Source organism: Triturus cristatus, chromosome 8 (genome assembly GCF_964204655.1).
Source record: "Triturus cristatus chromosome 8, aTriCri1.1, whole genome shotgun sequence".
Taxonomy (NCBI): domain Eukaryota; kingdom Metazoa; phylum Chordata; class Amphibia; order Caudata; family Salamandridae; genus Triturus; species Triturus cristatus.
Window position 1 is genome coordinate 1,324,938,345 of NC_140591.1, and position 26,720 is coordinate 1,324,965,064.

Consider the following 26,720-nt stretch of genomic DNA (forward strand, 5'->3'; position numbering starts at 1 on the left):
TCGCAAAGACAACAGATCTTGCCTTTGGGAGAGCTATTGGCTTTGTCAATGTTTTGTTTAGCCAGGTTGGCTGCTGCGCAGCATGGCTGAAAGTAAAGGAAAAAAGCGGTATGCTGTAACCAACGCAGTCTGCGCCATATCACTTTTCTTCCCATTACTTTCAGCCACGAGACACAGCAGCCACGCTGCTGAACAACGTGGTTACAATAAATCGGCAAACCCAATAGCTACTTTAGGGCTTAAAACCAACCTAAACCTACAGAACTAACCGAACAACAAGTCCCTACACTGCTCATGATCAAAATGGAAACTAGCATGTTTTGGTGACAGAAAATAAACAAGCATTTGCAATGCAATGGGTCTTGCATTTGCGAGAGAATAAAGCTGTTGGCATTGTAAATGACAATGCCTTTTGTTTATCGGTTTTGTTAAGTAACATATAAATAAAAGGCATTGTCATATACAATGCCAATAGCATAAACTTTTGTAAATGCGAGACGTATTCAAAGAAGCGGCCGCAATTGTCCCGGCCTGCTCGGACAGTGAAAGAGAGCATGGCGCGCTGAATGTTGCAAGAAAGCATGTCGTGCCTGCAGTAGGAGAAACTTGTTAAAGAAAATAGTGCTTACAGACTAAAAAAGAAGTACTGTATAACAACCAAAGTAAAAGGGCCAGTCCTCATGGGAGGTTGCAAATGAAGGCAAGGCGGTACTAAGGTGGGACTAACAAGCCCATCAACGAATCAGAAGCCAGCATTTACGAAGGACAATGACACAAGCCAATGACAAATATTGGCGGAGAGTGGGGGTGCTTCTATTCCATACTCCAATACAGCATGCCGCAGAGCAGCACACGCACTGCCCAGGCACGACCTAAAAGGCCAGGGAAGGATTCAGTTAGGCTTTCATCTGTAACCTCAAGGCATTAATACTGGAAAAAAAATTAAACCTGGCAAAAGAAAATGTAATGGGCGCTTAACTCCATGGTACGTTCTGGCAAAATTGTGCTAGTTATACTTACAATAAATGTAATGCGATATTAAAGATACAGAAACCGATGGTGGAAAAGCATCACCTAGCCTAGTTAATCTGACAATGTCCCTTTTGCTCACAAAATATTATTGATCTTTAGCTTTCTGGTGGTACTAGAGTACAATTCCATAACAGGAATCAAAATGGCTCCTCCGTTTTTTACCCAATATTCTCATGATCGTTGTCCTCCAGTTGTCTTTTTATTAGGTGCTAAAAAACAAGTGCAACAAGGCATCCGAGCACCGAAAATAAGATACGAGCTGGGCTGGTTACAAAAGAAAAATGTTCTTCTGTATCTTTAAAGGGAACACGGAAAGTAAAGACATTTTACAGTGCACTTTTACAAACTGCAAAGGAAATTCAACCTGCTGTCTCGTTTTTAATTTGTGGAAGTAACAATGCAACCCATTTGCCAAATGACCGGAGACACCAAGTAGGATTGGAAAAACTAGGCCTCTATTTAAATATTTGCCGACTTTCTCGAGAATCGTTTTCTATACAACAGTTAAGGCGTTAACCCCAATCCAGGCTTGAAATAGCAACCAATGCAACCTGTGTAAAACATGGGAAACATGTTCACAAAAGTGCACCTCATCGCCACAGAGTTCTTTCATTTTTGTTTGGTTGCATTTAGCAATAGGACATGGCAGTCAGTGATCACGGTCTGCTGTGAGGAGGAGGAGCAAGATGGCGGGTTGACGCTGTCTCTGTGAACCTGTACACGGTGCGGCTGTCGAGAAATTCCACGGCTCCCGTGCTTCACTTTTATAGCATGCTTAATGGGAGAGGAACGCTGGAAGGCTGAGAAATAACAAGCGATAACAATGACATGCTGAACCGCGGAGAGAGTGAGAAAAAGAGTATTATAGTATTTGCCACTTCGGAGCCTACCTTGGAGCTTGAATCCACTCCAGAAAGCCCGACTCACTCTGTCGGCGCCCCCGCTAACAGCTTACAATGCCGGATGCAGGCGATAGCAAGGACCGGATTCAGGTGTTCGCCACGTTCGCTGCTTGTCTACGTGGGTGTGCGCCTGGCGATCCGGCGCTCCTCTAACTGTTTTTGCTCAGGATTTGCCTTGCGGACACGGTGTTTGCCCGGCTTCCTGAAAAGGCCCCGCAAAAGAATCCATCTAGAGGGACTCGGACCGCAAGCCGCATGCTGGTGAGTGTAGAGACGCCGGGGGGGTGAGCGGGCGGCCGGGAAGACTGAAGCGGTCAGGGCAGAGCACGCGAAGCAGGCAGCAGGTCTTGGGAAACTGGTGCGGCTATATTTACACTCAAAGAAGCCAGCTGAGTTGTTGGAGGCTGAAACTGATACAGAATCTAAAACTAGTAGCAAGCTGGTCGAAATAATTACTCATTCAATTTGCTTGGAGCAAGTTAGCACTGATAGTGTCTACCCCGAACCTGTGAATCATGAAGAGCTGTGCCAAAATATTGCTGTGGAATCGGAGCTAATAATGTCTGCTGTAACTGGGGGGACTGAAATCCTGGATAGTGCTGGCACTTCAGGAGTCTTAGGGGGAACCAGGAGCAGCATTACAGATCAAACTATTAAGAAGGACCAGCCCCACGCGATAGGCAAACCGGTAACCAAAGCTAAGCATGTAAAGACACAAAAAACGTTTCTGTCCTCGGACTTGAACTTAAGCAGGCACGTTATTGAAACAAGTCAGAATGACAAGGAGAATGACAATGAGTCTGTTGGGGAGCGCACCTGTATTACGGTACCTGCAGAGAATGTGGCTCTGGAGAACTTCACCTTAAACGTAAATTTTGACGATGTAGCTACTACTGCTAACAATATGATACCCCATTTTGTAGTAGTTCAAGAGGAGGAAGGTCAAGCTCAAAACCTGGCTCATGCTGAAGTACGAACGGGGGAGCAACTTCAGACAAATATAAGGGAAGAGCAAATGGCCTCCCCGGTAATAAAAAAAAAAGACAAAAAAAAGACAAAAAAAAAAAAAAAAAAAAAAAAAGAAGAGCTCGAAAACTAAAAACACCAAAGATACAAAGAGGAGTCAGAGCATACCTAGTGTGGGGTTAAGCTGCAAGAAAAAGTCACAAACTAAAGGTCTGTCAACTAATAGCCCTATGCGTAGATGGGTAGAAGTTACTAGCACTGGTAAGACTGTAAGGGGAGCAAGCTGCTCAGAAACTGATCTAGATTCAGAGTCAAGCATGACTCTGGAGACATCTGGTGACTTAAGTCATAAAAGATTACCTGTGGAATCTGCTCCTCTTGGCTCTCCTCAACTACCCTATTTGTCAAGCATGGCGGAGGACTCGCAAAAAAAGATGTTCTGGGGAAAAGGATACTCCAATACGGTCACTGATATTACAAGCTTTAAAAGACCAGAGGGAAGAGACACGTGAGCTCTTCGCCCAAATCAGGGCAGATAATTACAGTATTCAACAATCCCTGAAGGAGGTAACGGGGAAAGTCGGGGAAATGACCAGCGAGATAACAGAACTGCAGCAAAGAGTGGTCTCAACTCTTTAGGTCACTGCTAAAGTGGTAAATTTAACACAGCAACATGACGATCAAATAGCAAGCGTGCAACTTAAACTCGAAGACTTGGAAAACAGGCAAAGGAGACAAAATTTAAAACTGTTTGTTATTCCTGAAGGTCAAGAGGGGTCAGACCCTATAACTTTCATTGTGCAAGTGATGCAGAAGGCCTTTCTGGACCTTATAGATTGGGACTGAGACTGCCAGATTCAGAGGGCTCACAGATTTCCCCTGGTGCAACGCCGGAAGGATGATCGCTATCCGAGGCCGTTTTTGATTTATTTTGGGAACAAATCTCCTACGACAAGCAGTTTCTTTAAAAGCGAGCCCTTGAACACCGGTTGCTGTGGAGTCCTTCTCGATTTTTTTTCGTTCTGATTTTTGCAAGGCAACTATGGACAGGAGATGGCGGTTGAGACAGTTAATTGACCCATTAAAGGCTACGGGGGCACAAGCCTTCTTACAGGAACCTGCTCGCTTGAAGATCATAAGGGGTGGTCAAACGTTTTCGTTCTCCTCTGAATCAGAAGCAAAGGAAATATTATTAAAATGGCAGAAAGACGGGGTTGATTAAGGCAAAGATGAAACCAGTAGTTATTACGCTAAGATTCTAGGTTGGCTAGAGAGTACGGATGGGGATTTCTTGTTCACTCTTCTTTTTATAAATCATTCTCTTTGCTAAATATGCTATTTTAGATTGAGAAATACAGCTGATTAATGTTTTTTATGTATGTAAGCTTTCCTCTATGGTAACTAGTATCGGGGGTCAGGATTTCTCTCGGCAGCCACTGTGGTCACAGGGTTCCAGCTCGCTGCTACTCCACCTGCAGCAGCAAGAAGGGGATGATTCCTCCTTTAGTTTGCGGGGTGGGTTGAGGGCTTAGGGGGGTAGGTGGTGGAGGGGGACACGGGGGTGGGCAAAAGGGGAAAAAGTTAACACAATTGTAGGGAAAAAGGAAAAAAGTAAATTTTCAGGTACGGAGGGAAGTAATCAGGGTAGCAATCAAAATCTTATTGCATTAATTAGCAGAAATGGTGGCAGAGAACTATCGCTGAGATGGGAGAGATCAAATATTTAGCCTGGAATGTGGCTGGTCGCAATAACAGGACCAAGAGACAGTTAGTTGCTGAATAACTAAAAATGTACAACCCTCAAATAGTAATGCTATCAGAAACACACATCTTTTATAAAGATAGAGGTTTCTTAAGACAATTAGGATTTGAAGTGGTAATAAGTTCGGCGCAAACTGTGTATATTTGGAGAGTAGCCATTTTGAAGAATAAACGATTTAGAGCAGAAATATGTAGGACGTTGTCTGATAAGGGGGGGGGGGAAGATGGGCTATTGCTCAGTTGAAGATAAAGGGTAAAAGGTACGTCTTCTGCTCACTGTATGGCCCTAATACAGATGATCCCACTAGAATAGAGGCAGTGACTTTGGAATTATTAAACTGGGAGGGGGAACTGTTGGTATTGGGAGACTTCAACTGTATAATGGACTATGGGATAGACACCACAAAGGATGCGGAGAACCCGGGCTGCAATAGGGGAGCTGGGACGGTTGCATGTTATTAAGGATGTCTGGAGGACCCTCTACCCCAACCTAGCAGGTTATACGTACTACTCCGCTCCTCATAAGCTCTACTCAAGAATGGACATGGCTTGGGTGTCAGATGATATCCTATGGTCTAGTACTATGGAAATCTGTCCGAGGGTTACTTCAGACCACAATCCCATTCTCCTCTCATTTAAGATTCCTTCTGAGTATAAAAGCCCTCAACCCTTTTCTTTTCCTAGATATCTATTGAGACAGGAAGAATTTGCGACTCAGATCAGGGCATTTCTTAAGGAGTTTTTTAGAACAAACATAGGGACAGACTCCGCTATCGGATACATTTAAGGCAGCAATTGGGGGTTTCACCCAGCAAAATTTCTGGAGGCAGAATAAGGAGCGAAAAAAGATAATAGAAGCAACTATAGCAGCTATTCGTGCGATAGAAAACCAACATATCGAGGCAGTTACCAGAGGCCTTCAAAATATTGAAGATCTGGGTTACACCCTAGTTGATCTGAGATCAGAGCTGAAGAGGACATTCAGGGAGAGAAGCATAACGAAACTTAAGTACCGACTTTCGCAATATGAGTCTGGTGAAAAGATAGGTAAGGCTTTAGCATTTAAAGTTGCAGACGATAGGGCAAAGACTACTATAAAGAGGATTAGGGTGACTAACAATACATTATACGAACGCCCAAATCAGATAATGGAGCAATTCATGGCTTACTATCAAGAGTTATATACTCCAGAAAATCAGCCTAAACAAGAGGAAATATTTAATTATATACAAGGCAACCCTATGATAAGTAGGGAGAACAAAACATCTAACTCTGTAGCAAGAGATATCACAACAGAAGAAATAAAATTGGCAATTAGTTCTTTACCAGTGGGTAAAGTAGCAGGAGACGATATTGTTCCTCTAGAATTTTATAAGATCTTTCTGGAGGAACTGCTTTTAACATTCAGTCAGGTTATAAGATTTATTGGTGAAGAAGGTAAGGCTCCTGATTCATGGAAGGTAACGCAAATAAAAATGTTCTTAAAAAAGCAAACCGGCAGAGGAGTGTGGGTCATATCGACCGATATCACTCATCAATGCCGACGCAAAAATCTTTGCAAAGATTCTTGCGAACCGTCCATCTCCTGTACTACCTAGTCTGGTGTCACCTTATCAACATGGCTTCATCCAAGGGAGAGACACGATGGTTAGAGCGGCAGACCCTGATGCAGAGGTCTGGCCCGGCCAGGGTTCAATTCCCGCCTCGGCGGGTCTTGGGCTCAATTTCCCCGGGCCCGATAATCCTCGCCTCGGTGCCTATTCTAATCATGGGTCCCACTCTGTAACTCTGGGCAATAGCTTGCTTAATCTCCACAACGGCCCCAACAGCGCTAGGATGCCTGGCTTCACCTTGGGGGTGCCCAGGAGTGGGCACTTCACAGGGAAAGGCCAGGAAGGGTTCCACAGCGGTATGTGCACAGCGCCTGAGAGACCCTTTCGGGGGTGTGCGGAGCGCTATATAAATGCACATTTACATTTACATTTACGACTGCACATGCAAATATGGCCATCACTGCCGCTGATGTGGCAAAGGTTTGATCGACCCCACTCGGTATGATTTTGTTAGATGCTGAGAATGCATTCGACCGAGTGGGGTGGGATTATTTGTGGGCCATATTAGCAGCCTTTGGTATTAAAAGGGCAATATATAACTTGGATAAAAGCCTTATACGACAGACCTAAGGCTAAAATAATGTGTGCTGGATTACAATCAACCATCTTTCCGATTCTTCGGGGCACCCATCAAGGGTGCCCCCCATCATCGCTCTTATTTGCTCTTTATATAGAGCCTTTTGTCTCGACTCTCCAAAATCAGCAGTTAATCTACCTTCTTCTGTTAGGGGATAATTCTCTAAAAGTCATCGCATATGCTGATGACATAGCGGTGTTCTCAATGGATCCGGTGGCTGCAGTGCAAGTGATGATAAAAGAAGCACGAGAGTTCGGGCTGATCTCTGGGTATAAACTAAATATTAATAAAACCCAGGTTCTTCTGAACTATAAATCAATGCTCCCAATGCAGGTGGTGTGTTCGACTGCTACATACCTGGGAGTTAAGATGGTGGCACAGATCAAAAGAATAATTCCTCTAAATTATGAAACACTGATGAGAGAGATGGCTAAATTACTTAAGAGTTGGCACAAGTTACCTATAGGCATTATTGGGAGCATACATATTATAAAAATGAAGATCCTACCAAAATGTATTTATTTGTTTAGGTCTATCCCATTACGAGTGGCTACTTCCTTTTTTAAATGCCTAGACGGGATTTTTAGTAGTTTTATCTGGGGCTATAAAAAAGCAAGAAAAGCTTTGGACTTGTTAAAACTTCCCTTTAGCCAAGGAGGCCTTGATTTTCCGGATGTTCAAATTTACTTTTGGTCTGCTTTTTTTGGCCGTCTTCGTAGCCTTATTAATTTTGAGAGGAAGTAACAAATTTGTGTTGGGTGAAGTGAGCAAACTGTTTCTGTTTTGAACTAATGACCCAAACTACTACAAAAGGGTTAAATTTAAGACTGCCCGAGATAGTATAATCATATGGCGTGCTATCTCACTTAAATATGATTTGTCGCATTTTCATGATAAATTTCCCCTTTGGTACAACCCAGGGCTTCCAGTGATATTTCACGACCCTCTAGGTAAACGCTGGATTAGTCATGAGGTAGCATGTTTAGGTGACCTTTACGATCACTGTGGTTTTATTACTTTTGGGAAAATGCAGATTTTATACAACTTGACAGATAATTTGCAGTTTAAATACATGCAGATCCGGGATTATTTCATAAAGCATTTGAATCTGACGAACATATCTGATTCGGACATATGGGATTGTTTACACGCTACTAATGGAAAATCTCTGATTAGTAGAGCATATAAAAGTCTTTGCACTCACAGATTGGATGACTGCCCAAGAATAGCTGATCGTTGGACCGGAGTTATGGGGACACCAGTTTTGGCTAAAAATATATCACACACACTCAGTACAATAGTTAGAGTAGTACATTCTTCCAACCTGCGAATGCAACAGTTTCGTACAATATGTTTATTATATTATACGCCGGATCGGATAGCAAAATGGTCACCTAATAATCAGGCTAATGACCGGACAAAATGCTCTAAGTGTGGCTTGTACGCGGCGGACATAAAACATATGTTCGTCACATGTCCAGAACTTTCTCTATTCTGGCAGAAGGTGACTCAAATTTTATCCCAAAAACTGGGGATTGAAACTCCTTTAACGATTATGGAAATAATGATGGGAAAGAGAAACTCGAGACTTGATACTGAAGATCTTTTAACTATCTTGCTTGTCTGTGCAAGACTGACATTAGCTCGGGTCTGGGTCTCACGAAAATCTCCCACAGTAATGGAATGGTGGACACTAGCTAGACAAATACACGATATGGAGGAAGCATTAGCGAAATCAAAGGGTGCTCCCTCTATGCGTAAATTTAATAGAATTTGGGGATCATTGTTCTAAACAGTAATTCACGAAATGAATATGGTTCTGATATTTATTTTACTCCCCTCTGTAAGCAAATAATTTAACTTTATAATTGCTTGCTTTTATGGAATGTATGAGTTTTGATTATTAGGATTCACTTTATACATATTGTTTTTTTTTTCTTTTTCCACTCAATTGGCCTACTTTTGTGTTGACAATAAAAACTAATTAAAAAAAAAACCACAAAAAAAAAAAAAAAAAGGACATGGCAACAATTAACTCCAGCGTGCATAATGTGCCATTTTGGTCCTGTGGGCTTCAGAAAGAAAACAAGACTGCTCTAACAAATACCATTTTTAGACGTTGAAATAAATTGAAAATGCCATAAGCAAGAAATTCGTAGGTGGGAAAGTAAGAGAACCCTTCCTGATGCTATAATCACCCATTTCAAAGAATTGGCAAGTTTGAATGACAAGTTTGAGATACTGTCGATAACTTTTGATGAAATTGATCCCCTATCCCAGGCTGTGTGTTTTACAATTAATAGCCTACTAAAGAATTACAATATATAACTCTAAATATGAGCAATACACTTCAACTGACATTAAGAGTGTCCCGGCATGACATGTTTTACAGAAACTGAAGATTACAGTTTAGTTGTATTTCAGACATGCCACAAAATATACAAACACAGACTTGGCATTCACATACAAGCCTCGTAATTATAATTCAAGTTTCAAGGATTATCTTCATCTACCATATCCTCAGGTACAACAATACAATCAGATTCAGAAGACAAGGAACTCTATTTTGATTTTGTTTTTGAGCGCTAATCCGACCTCAGTTGCAGATATTTTTTTTTTAAATATGGGCCCAAAAATTAAATATATACATATATACCTGTGTGAAAACTTAAACTGAACTCTGAATAAGATTCGCTATGCAGAGCTGAACGCAGACCTCTGGCAGGTTGGGAAGGCCCTTCGTGCAGATTCCTTTACCGGGACCTGCATGGGTAGGAAGACAGCAGATCTTATCCACTGGGCACAAGGGCATAAACTAAAGGGGGCAGAGTTCCCTTTCCTCAGTCAAAAAGTGTTTTAGAGCAGCATTCACATACGTTGCGAAAAAGTCTGCTGCACAATATGCATGTTTTGGACCACAAATGTAAACTGAGGATGCTAAAATTGGCTTCACTGAGTCTGTGATCCTGTTAGTTGGAAGAAAAAAAAAAGATAAAGAATATATATATATATATATACACACACATATACATACACACACACACGCACACAAGTCAACATAAAAGGAATCCGAGGTGGTGTTGTGGTGCAGGGACAGAGCATAGTAAAAGCACACACAATGGTGATGCTCAGAAGAAAATGAGAGCAGTGGAAGCAGGACATGGCCAAAGTACATGCATTGGGCATGGTCCAGTTGAGTCCCGTGGTTTCGAATGGGTGAAGCTGCCTGTGACCAGTGGGCACTGCATGGAAGTGTAATGGGCTAAGGACATATCTGAAAAAATATCTTTTGTCCACAGCCCCAGACCAAAATGAGTAGGTTACTATGCCTTGGTCTTCCTTACTCAAAGGGCTTTGTAGTGGCCGAAAATCAGCAACATGTGCTTTACAAAGACTCCAGATAACTTGATTAAGTTTCTGGCAGGCACCCTGATTAGACATTCTGGGAAGATACCTAGCCTGCCGGGTCTTGACAAGTCCCATGACTGGAAGTTTGTCAGTGAGGTAAACCTGGCGTTCTAGCAAAAGCCGGACTCTCTGGGGTTTCAGGAAAGAAGCTCAGACTTGCATTTTTATCCATGTATCCTGAAAAGAAGTTCTGGTAAAGTTTTATGCGGCTAAGGTCTTCCAGCCTTGTGTTCCGCTTGAGGTTTGTATTGAAGTATCACGAGTAGGGCTTTGACCACGATTTCACGAGCGTGCTTCTGCCATGTACCCTGCTCTTAAGATAACCAGTCGTGAATTAAATAAACACCTGTGACATGTCAGCTACCTGGAAATGCTAGAAAGTTAGCACGGTAGACTATACAATCATGGGCGGGATCAGTGTGCAAACTGCAGGTTCACCTGTAAGAATCCAGTCAGTCCACTTTCATGCGAGCAGAACACCCTTAATATTATCCATCATCTCTGTAGTCCAACTGACAGGATGGATACGTGTTTGAGGTACAATTGCTCGATTCTTCAATTACTTCATATTGTAATGATGTCGAATAAATAGAGCTTATATTTTCGTTTTATAAAGCTCACTAGCTTCTACAATGATCTCACAAGGAGCCTATCAATTAATTTGAAAAAAAACTTGGTTGGAACCGATTTGGCATTACGAAAACAATACATTTACAAAGAATAACTAAATATGGTCCTACAGAACCCTGAAACTGCCTTTCATGTAGAAGCTCTAACTTACTTTGCTCTTTACTCATGGTATCACAACAGGCCCAAGTTCATTCTCTCCAACCATGTGAAACTTGATAGATCAAAAGTCGTGGAGACAAATGCTGAATTTTACATATTAAAATAAGCTTAGATTTCACACACCATCATTCAACAAGCCCACCCGACAGCAAACTCCCACATGTATTTCAGCACAAAGCACAACTGCCTCCCAAACTTAAGTAGAACTAAATTGTATTTTCACCGAATTTAAATATATTGCAGCAGCCCTGGCATGCATGAGGAAAATGCACAGGGGGCACGGCTCTTAGAATAAGATTTTGTGTTTGATTATTACAATTTTTCAACTTTCAGCAAGCTTAACACGAGCATCTCTGATATTTATTGGTGCCTCACGAAGTTACAAAAACAGGTTGATTCTACATGGATTTTTAGAACGCCGGTCTGTTTTTTCCAGTCGCCCACTGAATGACGTCACGCTTCAAATGTTCTAAAATGATTTCCTCGAAGACAGCCATTCCCAGAAATGTACCCATTAGCTACCACACGAGACAGGCTGTTCTGTACTGCAGATGATGAGCAGTTTTAATTACAAGTTACAATTCACCAATGAATAAATTGGCTGATGGAACACAAACGGATGCCGAGGGTAAACAGAAAGAGCGTTAAACTCGATCCAATCAAAGCTGTTCCAACAGAACTCAACTTTAATACCGACAAAAATGATAGAAATTTGAAGTTTCAGATTATCTTTTAAATTATAGTCCATGTTGCAATGTAAAATCTGCGAAGTCCTGATCGACCGTTTGAACTAAATTTGGAAGCAGTTGTGCATATGTTTAGCAGTTTCTACATATTCAATCATACATAAATCCTTACCACGCATAGCTCGTCACCGCAAGCATAGCAACTAAAAATGAAGAAAGGTATACAATTGGACATGGGCAGGACCCAATAGGGAGTCTCACTTATCACAGCTAGAGAGTGATGTGTACATTGGCAACATTTGGCAAAGTTACAGATGTTAGCAATTCAGGAAGTTTGCAAAGTTTTCTGGTTTAAATTCGCCTACTTCAGCTTGAAACTACTAGGCACATTAATACTATCTTTCATGGCTTTGCAAGATAATTTCCACTCCATTCAATAGTATCAGATATGGAAAATAAATGTAGAGCTTTTTTTGTTAACTTGTGTAGAGATTTCCCATGCACGGAGGCAAATGTAAAGAGATTTTTACTCTGTATACATTTTGGATCAAAAATGGACAAAATTGTGAAGATGTTCATTTAAATATGGGGAACGTGTAAACTTCTGTTAAGAATTTCATAGAACTGCACGATGAATGAGAGAAAAGGAGCTTTACACGCCCTTCTTGTTACAGGCGTATATGGTGGGCGCAAAGCCTGACATGATCTTTAAAAATATTGATTATCCAATTAATCCAGCCCACTACAGGTAGCACTTTCCTAAATCATGCAACATCCTCTCTCAATCACAAACACATATCCCTAGATTTGCTTATCACTAGATAACACCAGCATTTTTCGTGGTATATTTGAAAACAAGGCCAATGAAAGGTGTCCAGATTTATCTGTAGATACTGGAGAAAGCATCATGATTACAGAAAAGCTGCAAACACCAACTCTTCAACAGAAAAAAGTGCCACAAATTTGTGAAGTATTAGTTAGCAGGTAAGCAACAGATGTGCACAGCACTGTGCGCAAAGGTGACTATGGAGGACACTACTATGCTCCTAAGTGCATGCGACAACTCAAATGAGTCGCTCCAAGCATCAGGGCGATGGGCTGGGACATGACACTGTCTTTCCGTTCCAAGTTCCAATTCTCCTGCATGGTATGAATGTCTCACCGGGCATCTCTCAACCCTGTATCCACAACAAACAGCCCGCCAGATAGCACCTGCAACTGTGATTGAAAATACAAAAAGAATTACAGTTTATTTAGTCAACAAATAAGCAGCAGAATCCAGATCTCGTTTTTCCATGAGCCCCTGTTTGTGTTGAACATTTACAGCGGTGTGGTAGGTACAGACAGGAAACTGGGGTGTTAGGTGTCTGAGCATGTGGGAGAATGTGTCTTTGACCAGAAAAAAGCACGAACAGGCAAAAAAAAAAAATACAAAATCGCATAATGCACGATTTAAGCTGCACAAAAGTTTTTTTTTAAAAAAAGAGGAAACGCAAACACACACTAGGGGTTGTTTCTTCTCATTATCCAAACTGACAGCACGTGCTAGAGTTGGAGCAGTTCTAAAATTTCCTGGAGCGTCAGAAATATAAAGCAGAAAAACAGACCGCAAACCATACCTTTCATTCGCAGCAGCGGTGCCAAATACAGGTACAAGGCAGCAATTACTTTGTTCTGCAGACAGCACGGCTTTCACGGAATACTAATGGCAAATACTTCCTTTCTCCTTCAACTTGGCTCCCTGACGCCCGGGTCCCGACCAATGCAGGCAGGAGGGCAGGACGTCTTCTGCCGAGATAACCGCTGCCACTAATCAGCTCTGCGCGTACAAGGGCACGGGATTACAACTCCAGCAGAGCTGCGTCCCGCCACCGGGAGCCGCGCAGCGCACGCACGCGGCAAGGTCAGAAGTAAAGGTACAGGGGGGCACGTGCAGACACAGGCGCACGCACAAACATACACCCAGACGCACACATCCACAGAGACATGCTTAGACACATTCAAGATGCGCACACAGAGACACAAACAGACACTCGCACAAGTGCAGAGATACAAAGGCACACCCATAACAGACGCACACACAATGATTCACCCGTAGATGCAAATACAGATATTCGCACACAGACGTGCAAAGATAAACATACTCTCAGTTATAACAAACACGCGCAGCAAAGACCCACAGACACAGTTTCGCAAGCAGACCCATAACCAGATACACACACGCAGGTGCAACGAGATACACTGACTGAGGCAGATGCAGTCACACACAGATACACAGTACCGCGCCTCGACATCCAAAGACCGGCAGATTCAAGGGCCGACTCATAACCAGATCAATGCATTCACGGAACCAGAAACAGGCACTCACCATTACACAGACACGCTCACAGATACAACTATACGGGACACACACAAAGACCCAGACAGGCACACAAAGACCCAGACAGGCACACATAGTCACAAGCAGGTAGAGTCACAATTAGATACTCAAAAACAGATGCTAACAGTTACACAGTGTTCACAAATTCAGACCCTGACACACATGCGGAGACCAACATAAACACTTGTACACAGGTGCAGAGACGCGTAAACTAGACAGACACACTGAGGCAGGACCACACAAGAGAAACACGCACGCACAAGATATATTTCTTTGACAAAGTTAGCTAACTGCACTTCATGAATGGAGTATTTATGTCGGGCGGGAGGGGGAGGTACATTAGATCCCGCGTGGGTGAAAAGAAGCGACACATTATTTTAGAAATCTGAGGACGAGTAAGCAGTGACCTGTAATCCGTACCAAAAAGCTTTAGTAAACAATAGCAAAAGGAAATAACCTCAACACCTCTCCCTCCCTCCCTACTACACTACCCCTCCAAAAGGTATATGCCCTTAATTGTGCACTTCCCTCCTTTATACAGCTCTGCTGCCTCACAGGCAAGTTAGCGCCAATATACCTTTTATACACATGCAAAGGAAAAACTGACGACATCTTAGCCATTCAATGTTACAATTGCAAGCTAGCAAAAGGTATATAATCCAGAGTGTAAAAGGGCAGATGAATTTCACACTCAAACTGTCCAACCTCCCATCTGCATTCATTAATCCCTAATGAGGTATGTAGCTGTCTTTTAAATACAAATCTAGCAAGCCTGCTTGCAAGTTTATTAGCCCTGCAATGCTCCTTGGTGATGACGGAGACTTATTAAAAGCCACCTGATATATCGCAGGCGACTCATTATTCCTGGCCTTGGGCCGCATAATCATCATTTTACAAACTATCAACAACATAACATTGTCTCGCGGTCATACGCCACCACAGAATGCGCGCGCTCTCGTCATCCCGCGTACGGCACGTGGTAACGTAGCAATTCTAACCACAAAATATAACACCGAGTCAAAGCAGTATTCCTTTTAAAGCACCGCCCGGTCCCTTAACGCGGAATGGAAGACAGGGCTCGTGTCACATCCGTGCCCTTCTTTTTACACGTTTCCCCTTGCCAACTGGCTCTGTAATATCAAGAGGCTGCAACGAGACACCATACAGAAAGCTGCATAATCAACAATGATGCGTTTGTCCTTGACATAGTGACCGCGCCGTCAGAGCGCTGTCACGTGCTATTAAGTCATTTCCCCCCCACCTGGCTCGTGACCTTGTCCTTTCAGTGACCCACAGCCATTCTGTGGTAGCGGGAGGCCCCTCCCCGCCGCCTCTGCAAGGTCGAACGGGTCAGCGTGTCCTCATCTGTAATCCGCCGCCATTTGTCAGCGGGGAGGCTGGAGGAGGCAGGCCCGCTACACGGTGAGAATGCCCAATTAGGCAGATGCCACACAAAGCACAGGCTGCGAAATTATCCCCTGTCAAAAGAGAGAGCAGCTGTGGGTGCCAATTACAGCAACCTTTCAACCCTTTAGGTACTGGGAGCTGCACTGAAGTACATTTAGAACAATTAGCGATAACAAATCGATGATTTATCATGGTAAATTACATATTACCGGTGGGTGAGCGCAGGTCGCACTTAATATGAAGGGCATGGGGTGCCTCAGAAAAGGGTATGCATGTGCGGAAGAACACCGCTCTCGTCTTTCTGCATCGTCATTCCAGGTCTAATAAATCAGGCAATAAGTCAGTCTTTTGCAACATAAAAATAAGTGTATGTGGAAAAAAACGTATTGTTTCGCAACCTCTACTTTCAGCCTGATCTTGGTCTGATTTTTAATCTTTTGGTACAAACTTCTTGATATTTTCGAAAAAAGAAAAGTAATGGGTGGGATGGTTGAATTAACCTCCGGCACAGTTAACAATCCGGGTAAGTACTCTTTAAGTGAGACAGACTATGTGGGAAGGGTAGAAATGGGTATCATATGCACATCCTATATGACTCAAGCCGCCGCTCACTGATGAAGTCCAACAAGGCTGAAACCGGACTGGAGCTGCCTCTTTTCCCCATCTTAAATACTTAAGCTGGACTGTCCCTTTTGGAGCTCGGCCAAGTCTGATTTGAATATGAGCTGGCCTAGGTCTGTAGTGGCATAGTAGGCAAAAATGATGGACTGAAGTGAGTACATAGAGATTAGTTCAATCATTCCATCTTTCACTTTTTTTGTTTTTGTAAGTGGGAAGCCATAAGTGCAATGTGTATGCATAGACATGTATCTCATGCACTTTGTTACAGGGCTCAAGCTGCACTTCATGGATGAGGCCCCAATTTCCTTGCCATAGTAATGGAGCTGCACCCCACTGAATATAACCAGCAAGACAAAAACTGTCAGGAGTTGCTTGTGTTCCTGTCTAGAGAGTAGCTGGCCTGGCACATTGAGATTGCTGTTCCTACTGGAGCATGACCAAGTCAGATTTGCATACAGCTGATCCTACAGTGGAATGGTGGACAGCAATGAAACCAGTGGACTAAAATGCAACCTCAGTAATTACCAGTGGCTGAGATTAAGTCAAGCATTCAACCTGTCATTTTTAGGTCTTGCCTAGGCAGTGCTCGCGCTCGCTCTGAGACATGCTGGATCTAGGATATGGGCTTGAAAAATGTCCATCTTTTTCATTGATTCCTGTTGCTGTCCTTTAAAAATGCTGGCTTTTCATTGGTGAATACACTTAGTAATCCCTCCTTTTGGAATTTTGTATCCTCCAATGAGGACTGCCCCTCTTACACGTGCTCTTACTGTTCAGCTCATTTATACTTAGAGAGAACTCTTTTCTTAGTTGGCGTGCCTCTTTGCTGGTTAACTGTTCTATTTACTTGTGTAGTGAAAATTCTATCACCACATTTGCTTGCCGTCGATTTATCTCCGGAGTCTCCCTCCCCACCCATCCCACAACACTGCTCGCAGGCCACCACCACCTCTCCGAAGCCACTTCTGTTCTGCTCGTGAGTTTTGTTACTTTACAAACATATTTGTGTAGCACACCTAGCCATGGGCTCGGGGAAATTATACAATCAGCCCATATCACAGGATGTTGAACCTAACAGCAGACTCGAACCGGGATCCCCAGCTAACTATTTGGCAGCTCTGACCACTATGCCATATCCTTTGCCTAGCCATGTTGCAGGGTGTAATACCATATGTGGCCAAAAGAAGTACCAAGGGGCCTCTTTTGGCCACATATGGTACTGCACCCTGCAACCTGGCCAGGTAAAAAACATTGGCATTTATAATGCTAATAACTGGAACTCCCAACAAATGTGAAGCCTATTGCATTTCCAATGCTTGCTTGATTTTCTAAGTGAGGCATCATCTGTGTCACAGGTATGCCCAGAATGGGGTCCCATGCTCACTGTGCCAAAGGACTCAAGGTGCACTTCACTTGAGCCCTTCGGCGCTGCGCGAATTCTCCCACTGTGCAGGAGAATTAATGAATGGCGGGGTTTGGACGGCCTCTGGCCGTCCTCCGCACACACCCACAGTGACATAGGACAGCCAGGGTTCGTCCTGAGCCCCGAAGGGGTTAAGAAGCCCAACAAGGCCGAATCTGGTCTACCGTATTTCTCTGCATTAGCAATTGTGCTCTAAACCTGAAAACAAATAGTAGAATTTTCTTAACCAATTTTAATGAATTATCTGCAGCAACATACTTTCTGAAAGTACTACAACTACTATTCATAATATTAGTAATAAAATATAATTGGTGTTTGCTAATGCGTTAAACGGTTTCACAATAGGTTTAAACAGGTGCTGAAATGAATTTGTGTTATCTTAGCCAAGTTACTTGATTTTTATGTAATTGTTGTGCTTGACTAGATTAAAATCTCAGGGTTATCAGGTCGTCATCGGATGGATCTTTAGTTTTGCACTCTGTGTGGAAATTTAGCTAGAGACCAGCATCTGGCTTCCCTTTCTCCTCCAACTACTTTTTCTCTTTGTTGAGCTTCCAATATCCCCCAAACTTCCACCTTAATTCGTTTGGGTTCCACAATGAGAATTCCACACTCCAGGTGAGATATTTTCTGCTATCTCATTGCCCATTGTTGCCAGTTGAAAGACTGCACTGCACACATGGCCCGCTCGACAAGAGCAGGTGTGGTGGCTCCTTCCTGTGATAAAGAAATCCCAGGCCTGTTGGACATGCTAAGCATCACAACAACTGCATGCTTGGAGATCATCAGGCGACATGTGCCTACCTATGAACCCGAGCATGTGTGCCTCAAAGTGCACAGAACTCCAAGGCCAAGAAAATATAACTATGCTGTACCACACACCCACACATCTAGCAGAATGGGACATCCAGGAGGCCATATATCGCAATTTCAAGAGATAACACCTTATTTCCTTCAGCAGCTTTGTCACATTAGGTAAACCGGGGGTCTGAAGCCAGGAGCTTCAAGGCTGGCCTAGAAAGAGAAGATTACATTTTACCTGTAAGAGTACTAAATGACTGTTACTGATCATGATGTATTCTGGGTCAGCCTACTCAATGACGAAGGGCGGACGGACACACACACACACGGACACACACACGGACACACACACCCTATTCCCTCCCACCGCTCTTCCCACCCACATTGGCGTTATTATCTTCACACAGGTAGGGTGCTTAGAACCACTTTCTGATATTTACAGGGCACCTAACATGAAGAAAAAGAAATATAGATTCAGGTTTACTGGGTGCGGAGCAAGGCCTAATGTCACTTCATTGTGCCCTGTGAACATACTCACCAGGCGGGAACCTGGCAATTATTGCAGGCCATGGATATTGCGCACAGGACAAAGAACACGCACAATGTATTCAGTTCACTTTGCCCATTACAAAAGACTATGTATACCAGGTACAGAAGGCAGGAGTAAAGAGCACACAGAGATCTGGAATGTCCTGTGCCTTCAGCTTTGTGCAGCGGGTACTCCCGATATGGCTGCTGTGCAAAAAGCATGACCTTTGATCATAGCTTGCAAACAATAATTGCAGGGCATGGCCGCAGGTCGCACCTTGCAACTACTTGGAAATGTGCACTGACTTATGCCCAGTATTATGCAATATTGCCTCAGGTCATGCTTAACGGATACTAAAAAATGTGCTTGCTGAGCAGAAGAATGCCCCGCACATAGCACTCGCAGGGCAGAGCTCCAGGGTATTCCGGGAGGGTAGATCTTGCATGGTTACTGGGTTTAACAATCGCCCACAAGACATAGAAGCAACTAAATATCCTGTGGTTACAGCAAGCAGGGTGCAAGGCCAGCGTGTATTGTAGCTAGAGGCTAGGGCAAGCCCTTGTGTGCCCACTCCCTGCATAGAATGGACTTTGGCTACTGCAGAGCGGCCCTAAATGGGCTTCAACTTGCGCTTTCTGGAACAACCCCAAACTAGTTTTAATTACTCTATACAAATATGGCCATATACTGACTTATACTTGTTTTGCATTAGTTATTACAAACAATGAGTTTTACCCTGCAGATAATGTGGATATGGGGCTCAGGGGAATGTCAAAGAACATGAACGGTACACCGTGGCCCTACATTCGTTTTACGGGTATGAGCATTGTACTAGTCCTACAGTGGTTTTAATTTGGTTTGACGGATTTGTCTGTGTGGTCCCATAACTGTTTTAATCATAATATTTGTTCTGTTTTGGTATCGCTCCCATAGTGGGGTAAATCAGTTTTTTTTCCAAACTAGCCCCATACTGCTTTGTAGTTGTAACTAATTCTTACTGGGTTTTTTTTAGAGAAACTGATTGTTACCCGATGGCATGTTGTATGAAACAGTATGGGTAAGTTCTTGCCCTATGCTCTGTATGGAAATATTTATGGTAATGCTCTGTTTGTACTGCGGACACAGAAAAATATTTTTATCATGTGAGAAGAGGATGTGGGGCCCGGTGGAAGGGGTGGGGGGGTCGTTGGGCCAATTAATATAGGACTACTTATTGATGGCCTTTGCAGTGGGGGCGTGGCTCTGTGTTCAAACTGCTCAAGAGTTACACGTAGATTCCCCCTCCCCCATCAAAAAAACAAAAACAAATGCTTCTGAAGACACTGCCGATGTCCCACGGAGGTTTCAAAACCCTAAAAAGGACATCAGCTGTGCGAAGCCTCCTTACATGAGCTGGAAACTCACTTTGTTTCCCACTGTGAGATATAAGCTCCCCGCTGGGTGGCCGGTTGAAGGGAGCTGATATTGTGTGGTAAAAGGTGGGATAGGGTGAGTTGGCAGGTCTAGGATAAGGAGTTTTGCCATACCACATGGCTCGTATCCATGTGAAAAGGTCTTCTATCAAGTACCTTGGATGCTTCGAACCAGGAGCAGGCCAGGGCCTACAGGTAATGAGATCAGGAACAAGGGCCATATTATACACATGCCTCAGGGGCGTAAACGGCATTTATGCCGCTTTGCGCCCCCCCCCCAGTGCATTTTCGTATCACAGATGGGGCTGCAGATGCTTGTGCGGTCCCTTCTCTAATACCGATAGTACTGGTGCACATAAATCGCCAGCGCTATCTTCTGAAGGTGTTCCCTCATTTGCATAGGGGCGTGCCCCATGCAAATGAGGGTATCCCTTTGCCTTCCGGCAAGCGCCGTATTACAAGCGCAAAGGCAAAGAAGATCTCAGGAGGTGCATTGACAATGCACCACCTAAAAGGTGGCACACTGTCAGTGAGCACCCTGATGGCAGCCCCGTGGAGGTAGGGAAAGGGGGTCCATTGGACCCCCCCTGCCCCCAGACATTCCCTTGCAGGCTGGTGCAGTCACTCACCCCTCACAAAATGTAGGCAGGTTGCCGCCTGCAATGTGAAAGCTCGGAGCGGCTTCAAAGAGGTCGCTCAGTTCTTCACATGAATAAGCCGCACCCAGGGCAGCGGGAATTTGCGGCTACCCTGGGGGCAGCGCATTCATCATAATACAGCGCATTTTCCCTCATTGCACCCAGTGCAATGAAGGAAAATGCGCCACATGTATAATACGGCCCCAGGAAGGTATGCTCACAGAACATACCCTGGAGAAGGGGCATCGTCAAAGTCAAGTGTGCAATTTCCAAAGGACATAGCCTGGTGCCGTATTGTTTGGGGATTTTGAGCAGTGGATTATGTAATAGATAAAACTCAAGAAATTGTTTAAAATATTTTTGTGAAATGGACTATCATTTTCTTGCAAGATGACCTAATAGGATACATTATTAAAAACCCAGGGGAAGAAAAATTACGCTTGCATCCCATAACATGGGCCACATGAAAGCCACTTGTACCAGTTATGATACCAGTTATGGTTAGCTACACATCCATTATCATCTCTTCCTCAAATGCACTGCTCATGACCTCACTCACACAGAGAAGCATCAGTTGTGTTACAGTTGGGGCAGAAAGTGCAATTATTCTTCCTATGATGGCTTGTCCTACGTTATGTACCAGAGTTTTTGTGCATGATGTAACTTTGAGAGATATGAAGAACATTTTGAGGAATTTGGTAACACTTAGCAGGCGTAAGACAGCACTTAGTGGATATGAAGTTATTTTGGCTACTTGTAATCTATGTGTTCGACATCTATCTGTTATCAGTGGAACTACAGCTTTTTTGTCACGCTGTAACCTTTGTGAGGACATCTCTTGCTGTAGGGAGAATAGAAGTTTTTATACGGTCCATGACAGTATTTGTTGCTTATTAGAGGAATTGCAGAAAGAAAGCAATCCTCTGTAGTTTCAGTTAGGTCATTGAAGAAAAAGGTAAAGAGATACTTCAAGTCACCAGTGAGCACGTACAAAATGAATTATAGCAAGAACAAGAGTATGTTATACGGATGGAAATCGGTAGGGGAAAACTCCTAGACTTATTGGAGGTTTAGGACAAGACACCCGTAGATGCACTTACTCTCATCAAATTTTGCAAAGCAATTGTCGAGAAAAATACATATATAGATTTCCATGAATCCTTATGGGCTCCTTTGTGAACCTATAATCTGGAAAACTGCTCTAAAACAAGGGCTAACTTATGGGAGAAAACTAACAACTTTTAAAAGAGTTTAGGTGAGAGGTATTGTCGTTGGACGACAGTAGCTTCACTTCAATATTCAGATGTTTTCAAAGTTGATGCATATTGAAAAAAAGGGGGATAATTTGTGGTTTCGGTAATTATTTTATTAATGTTTCTTTGCAGGGGAGGACATGCCACTCCAAAGAGTGTTTTTTCTTGTGGTAGTTCATTTCTACTCCTCCCTTGTGAAGAATTACCCAGTAAATCATCATCTGACAAATACAAGTGGACAGTTGACAAATGCTTAGCTGTCCGGCCTTTCAACAAGGCTAGCGAGCCATAAATGGGCTTGAAGGGCCCCTAGGGTAGAATTTGTATTCAGTGGCCCCTGCACCAGACCAGTGAGCAGATCATTAAGACAATCCGAAAAATGGCAGGCCTGAAATGAGTGCAGCCACTATCTCTGCCCACCACTGATCTTAGAAATGTTGCATGGACAGAGATGGGGCAGGGAGGAATTTTAGGTTATCCTCCCTTTAAAGACCCTGATAGGATGTAAATTATCCTATTCAGTGCATTATCCAAAAGAACCCATTAATAAACCATACATTAGACAGTGAGATCGGCTATACCAAAACACAGTGACGACAGATAACCTTGACTCTGGTACATGAAAATCATATACCATTTGTATTGCTCTGCAGCATGTTTGTCATCTTGGTGCTTAGGTTCTAAGTGCACCACCAAAATGTTGGTAACAGAAGATGTAGAGAACAATTCCAAGAATATGGTGCAGATTTTTATTTTGTAACAGTATTTGAGTGCAACTGTCAGGATGCACCTCACACTGAACAGAATAGGATGCATTGATGTATACACTATATCTACAGAAGGCAGCTAACCAACTATCTAGTTGTTGATGTTAAGGCCATAAGAAGGGGTAAATAACTTTTCCCAGAACCATGTGAATAACAAAAGTATTTTCAGAATCCTCACAAAAATACAATTACATTTACTGTGCATTGTGAAAGATCTTATTTTACAGCTCACATCCTTCGTTTGTACACCAGCAGCCACAGTTGGTGACAAGATATGAAAGGGGGTTCTAGCAGCCCCACAATTGGCTCTTTCCTGGGAGTTATTTAGGGCAGTACAGAATGAATAAATCTCAACAATATGTGCCTAGCAATCATTCTTAGGATACCATTATGGCCTTTTTTCCATGCAGTTTCAGACAGGTGCCCTAAATAACATTTCTGTTCAATGTCTCAATCTGGATTTAGCCATCCCACATTCTTAGTAACAACAACTGGGGCTTTTCTGTCATGATGGACACAATGACTTCATTATCTAAGTAGACAAGGCTTGAAAAGCTTTCATGTGTCTGAGGTGTTGTCACATCAGGCCAGATGAAGATTTCTATTGTACGTGCCTATGCTCAAATCAGGTGTATATCTACCAGGTTTTATTTAAAGCTCAAACTTTCAGCCTATAAAAGGTCTCTTCACTCTGTTGGAGAATTCAGAGGGGCATCAATTCCATACCAAACCATATGCGTCAAACAGTCAAGTCTTGACATTTTTTCGAAAACTTAGAAAGTTGGCACCTTTTAAAAGGACCGGCCACCTTTCAGGCATAGATTTTAGACTCAGAGTCTGAGTATTCGTATGCAGACATTAAGACCCACATAAGGAAAATACTACCCCCGCAAAAAATCATACATATGTTAACAGTTCCAATTAGTAAAAGAAAACCAACAGAACAATTGTATTAGGGGGCATCTAAAATATAATCTATAGCCAAATGCAAAAATAAATACCTTGGTATTATTAACCTTTAAGACAGTAAACGTGCAGATAATACAATAAAGGACAACAAAAACCAGCATAACCAAACCAATTAACTTGGTAATCAGGTGAGATTGTTAATTTCTTTGCTGCCAGCTTACGTTACATACACAAAAAGAAGAAAATAATTAATGAAAATATACAGCCATATGCTTAAAATATAAAACTTGAAATTGAAAGGAATAACCATCAGATAGAATTTTAGTTGAAGAGTATGGTGCTTTCTAAGAGTCGGGTGTACTTGGAACATGTATTGAAACCCATTTGACTTGAATGTATGTCACGTCACAGGAAACTATGATTCTTAATGATGCAAAGAATAGGTACAATTGGCTTTGAATTTGTACAAGTTAAGAACACAGTTTAAACAGGATGACTGCAAATATAATATAAAAAAGATAAATAGAAATTCTAGACCAAGTCAAGTATGAGCAAATTAGAGTCAGATTTTATTACACATAGGCAGATATGCACATGTGATGAGGCAACTGCCAACCACCACTCTCAGTGTATGGGAGCCAATGGCTCAAATGGGGGAGGAAGAGGGAAGAGGAAGAAGAGGAGGAAGAGAAGGAAGAGAAGGAGAAGGAAGAAGAGGTGGAAGGAGGAGGAGGAAGAAGAGGAGGAGAAATTAAAAATAGGATTCCTACATGCAGAAAGGGGATGTGAGTAAGTCTTCTTAAGCCCTTGCTTTGTTTCACTCAGTTACATACAGTGGTTAACAGCCCAGCATCTTTTAGCCATAAGCATTATTGTCCGCTTCATTCATTTTTGTGTCAACCCAAGCTATTCACTATTTAGAATGTCAGGTTGTGTGAGTGATGGCATTTTGCTTGGTTGTAGTTTAACAATGAATGGGAAAGTTTGTACATCAATGAGTCCCTTTGCAGTCAGTGCAGATGGGCCCAAATGGAAACTCTGGAAGGGACGTTTTGCCGGACGGAGCAGAAATGGGGATACTATATCGCAACACAGCACGAAATCAAAACAGATTTATGTCACTTGTAACTGTGACTTCTAAGACACACCCTAGTGGAGAGTGCTACATGAGCTACACTGAAACTGGTGGTAGCTGGCCTTGGACATTTGTTGTAATAGTTGTCCAAATAATAGACATACATACACGCTTTTTGGCAAATTTGTCCTCATGGTCATTCCTTCCCTTTTTTTTCCCCTTTCTTTTTTGCTACTGGCATACCATACTGGAAATAAGTTTTACTTTTACAAGCTCTGTGGATTTAACCATATAATGGTTTGCTCTTGCACTAGAATAATTGGTCCATATACAGCCGCGGTCCGTGCAGGTAAAAGCGGTGGTGCCGTGTAAGGGGGGTGGGGGGGGGAAGATTTCGAGGGACGATGCAGAGGGGAAATTAAATAATTAATTTTCCCTCAGCACCGTCACTTGAAATCCCCCCTTACATGGCCCCACCACTGTTACCTGCATGCACCGCGGCTGTCCATACATTAGTCTGTACATGTCTTGACAAAAGCAAGACATTCTTTGGAAAGCTCAACACCAGCTCAGGCACACACCATTTTACCCATTTTCTCTCACTCATTCCCTCACTTACTTCCTTAATCTCTAACTTTCCCCCACTTATGACTTGTACTCACAATAAGTAAATTATACCTTTTTTCATTAGACAAATTACAAGGTTACAACAATGGGTTTTACCATATACAAGTTGCCCATTTCATCCCTTAACAGGATGAGCGTAAAAGGCTTGTACTAGGTTAAAGGCATTACTGCCTAGTCTGAAGGTCCATGCATAAATACTGTTATGCTAGGCTCCCAAAGAAAGAATAAAACAAAATGAAACAGCTCTTCTGCTACAGTCTATTGCAGGAATACTTACTGTACGGTCCTTCTGACCTTCACATGCAGGCTCCATGGTGAAGAGCAGCTCTGTTTACTTTGCTGATCTTTAATATTTTGGGTACGCCTTCACGTTTAAAGAGATCCTGCAACAAAAAAATAAAAATGTGTTAACGTCTCTTCAATTTCAAAAAAGGTATTTCTTTAACATGCTTTCACTTTCGTACATCAGATTATAATCACATCATTGAGAGGCATTTATTAAAAGGGACTGTTAAACATTAACTGAGAAACCCTGCCCTCATGACAGCGCTTTGTCAAGGATTTGTTTTAGGGTCTTGCTACGCTAACTGAGCCTTTTTCTAAGTAGTCCTACTGTTTAACGATAAGAGACTAAAGGCATAAGGAAACTGTGAGCCTAAGGTTCTATTTGATTCCAGGTCAATGATCAAGTTACTTCCTTTGAACACTTGACTCGCCAAAGTTAGCGAGTGCAAGAGGAGAAGGCTTACTCTAGTGGGAGGACAGCAACTCAGATCCAGCAGAAGACTGTACTCTTAAATCTGTGTCCATTGTATAGACTAGGGAATTAATTTAGAGGCTAGTATGAAGTGAAACCCACAAATAACTCCATGACTGGCAGTCCACAGAGCTTAACACGCCAGACTGGTTAACACCACTGAACACTATTCTGTAAAGCATGATGCTTCAACATCAAGTTAGCCTGACAAGGCCTTGTTGACTTCACACAGACAAAAAACACAAAACAAAAAAAAGTACTGGTCTCTAATGGTCTGCGTACCACTGCTACTTTTTCATTTTAACATCCTCCTCCTTGTGAGCCAAACCACTAAAATCATATAGGTCTATCTGTAAGTCAGCACAATGAGAATTAACCCGAACAATG

General features: G+C 42.8%; 1 protein-coding gene across 2 annotated transcripts in view; it reads right to left on the reverse strand.

Annotated features, from left to right (window-relative positions):
• NRIP1 (nuclear receptor interacting protein 1) overlaps window positions 1-26,720 on the reverse strand; it is a 113,519-nt gene that overhangs the window by 9,093 nt on the left and 77,706 nt on the right. For both annotated transcript variants that reach the window (XM_085623049.1, XM_085623050.1), the window contains exon 2: window positions 25,854-25,959. The gene's annotated coding sequence lies outside the window, so the exon portion shown is untranslated. The remainder of the gene's footprint in view (window positions 1-25,853; window positions 25,960-26,720) is intronic.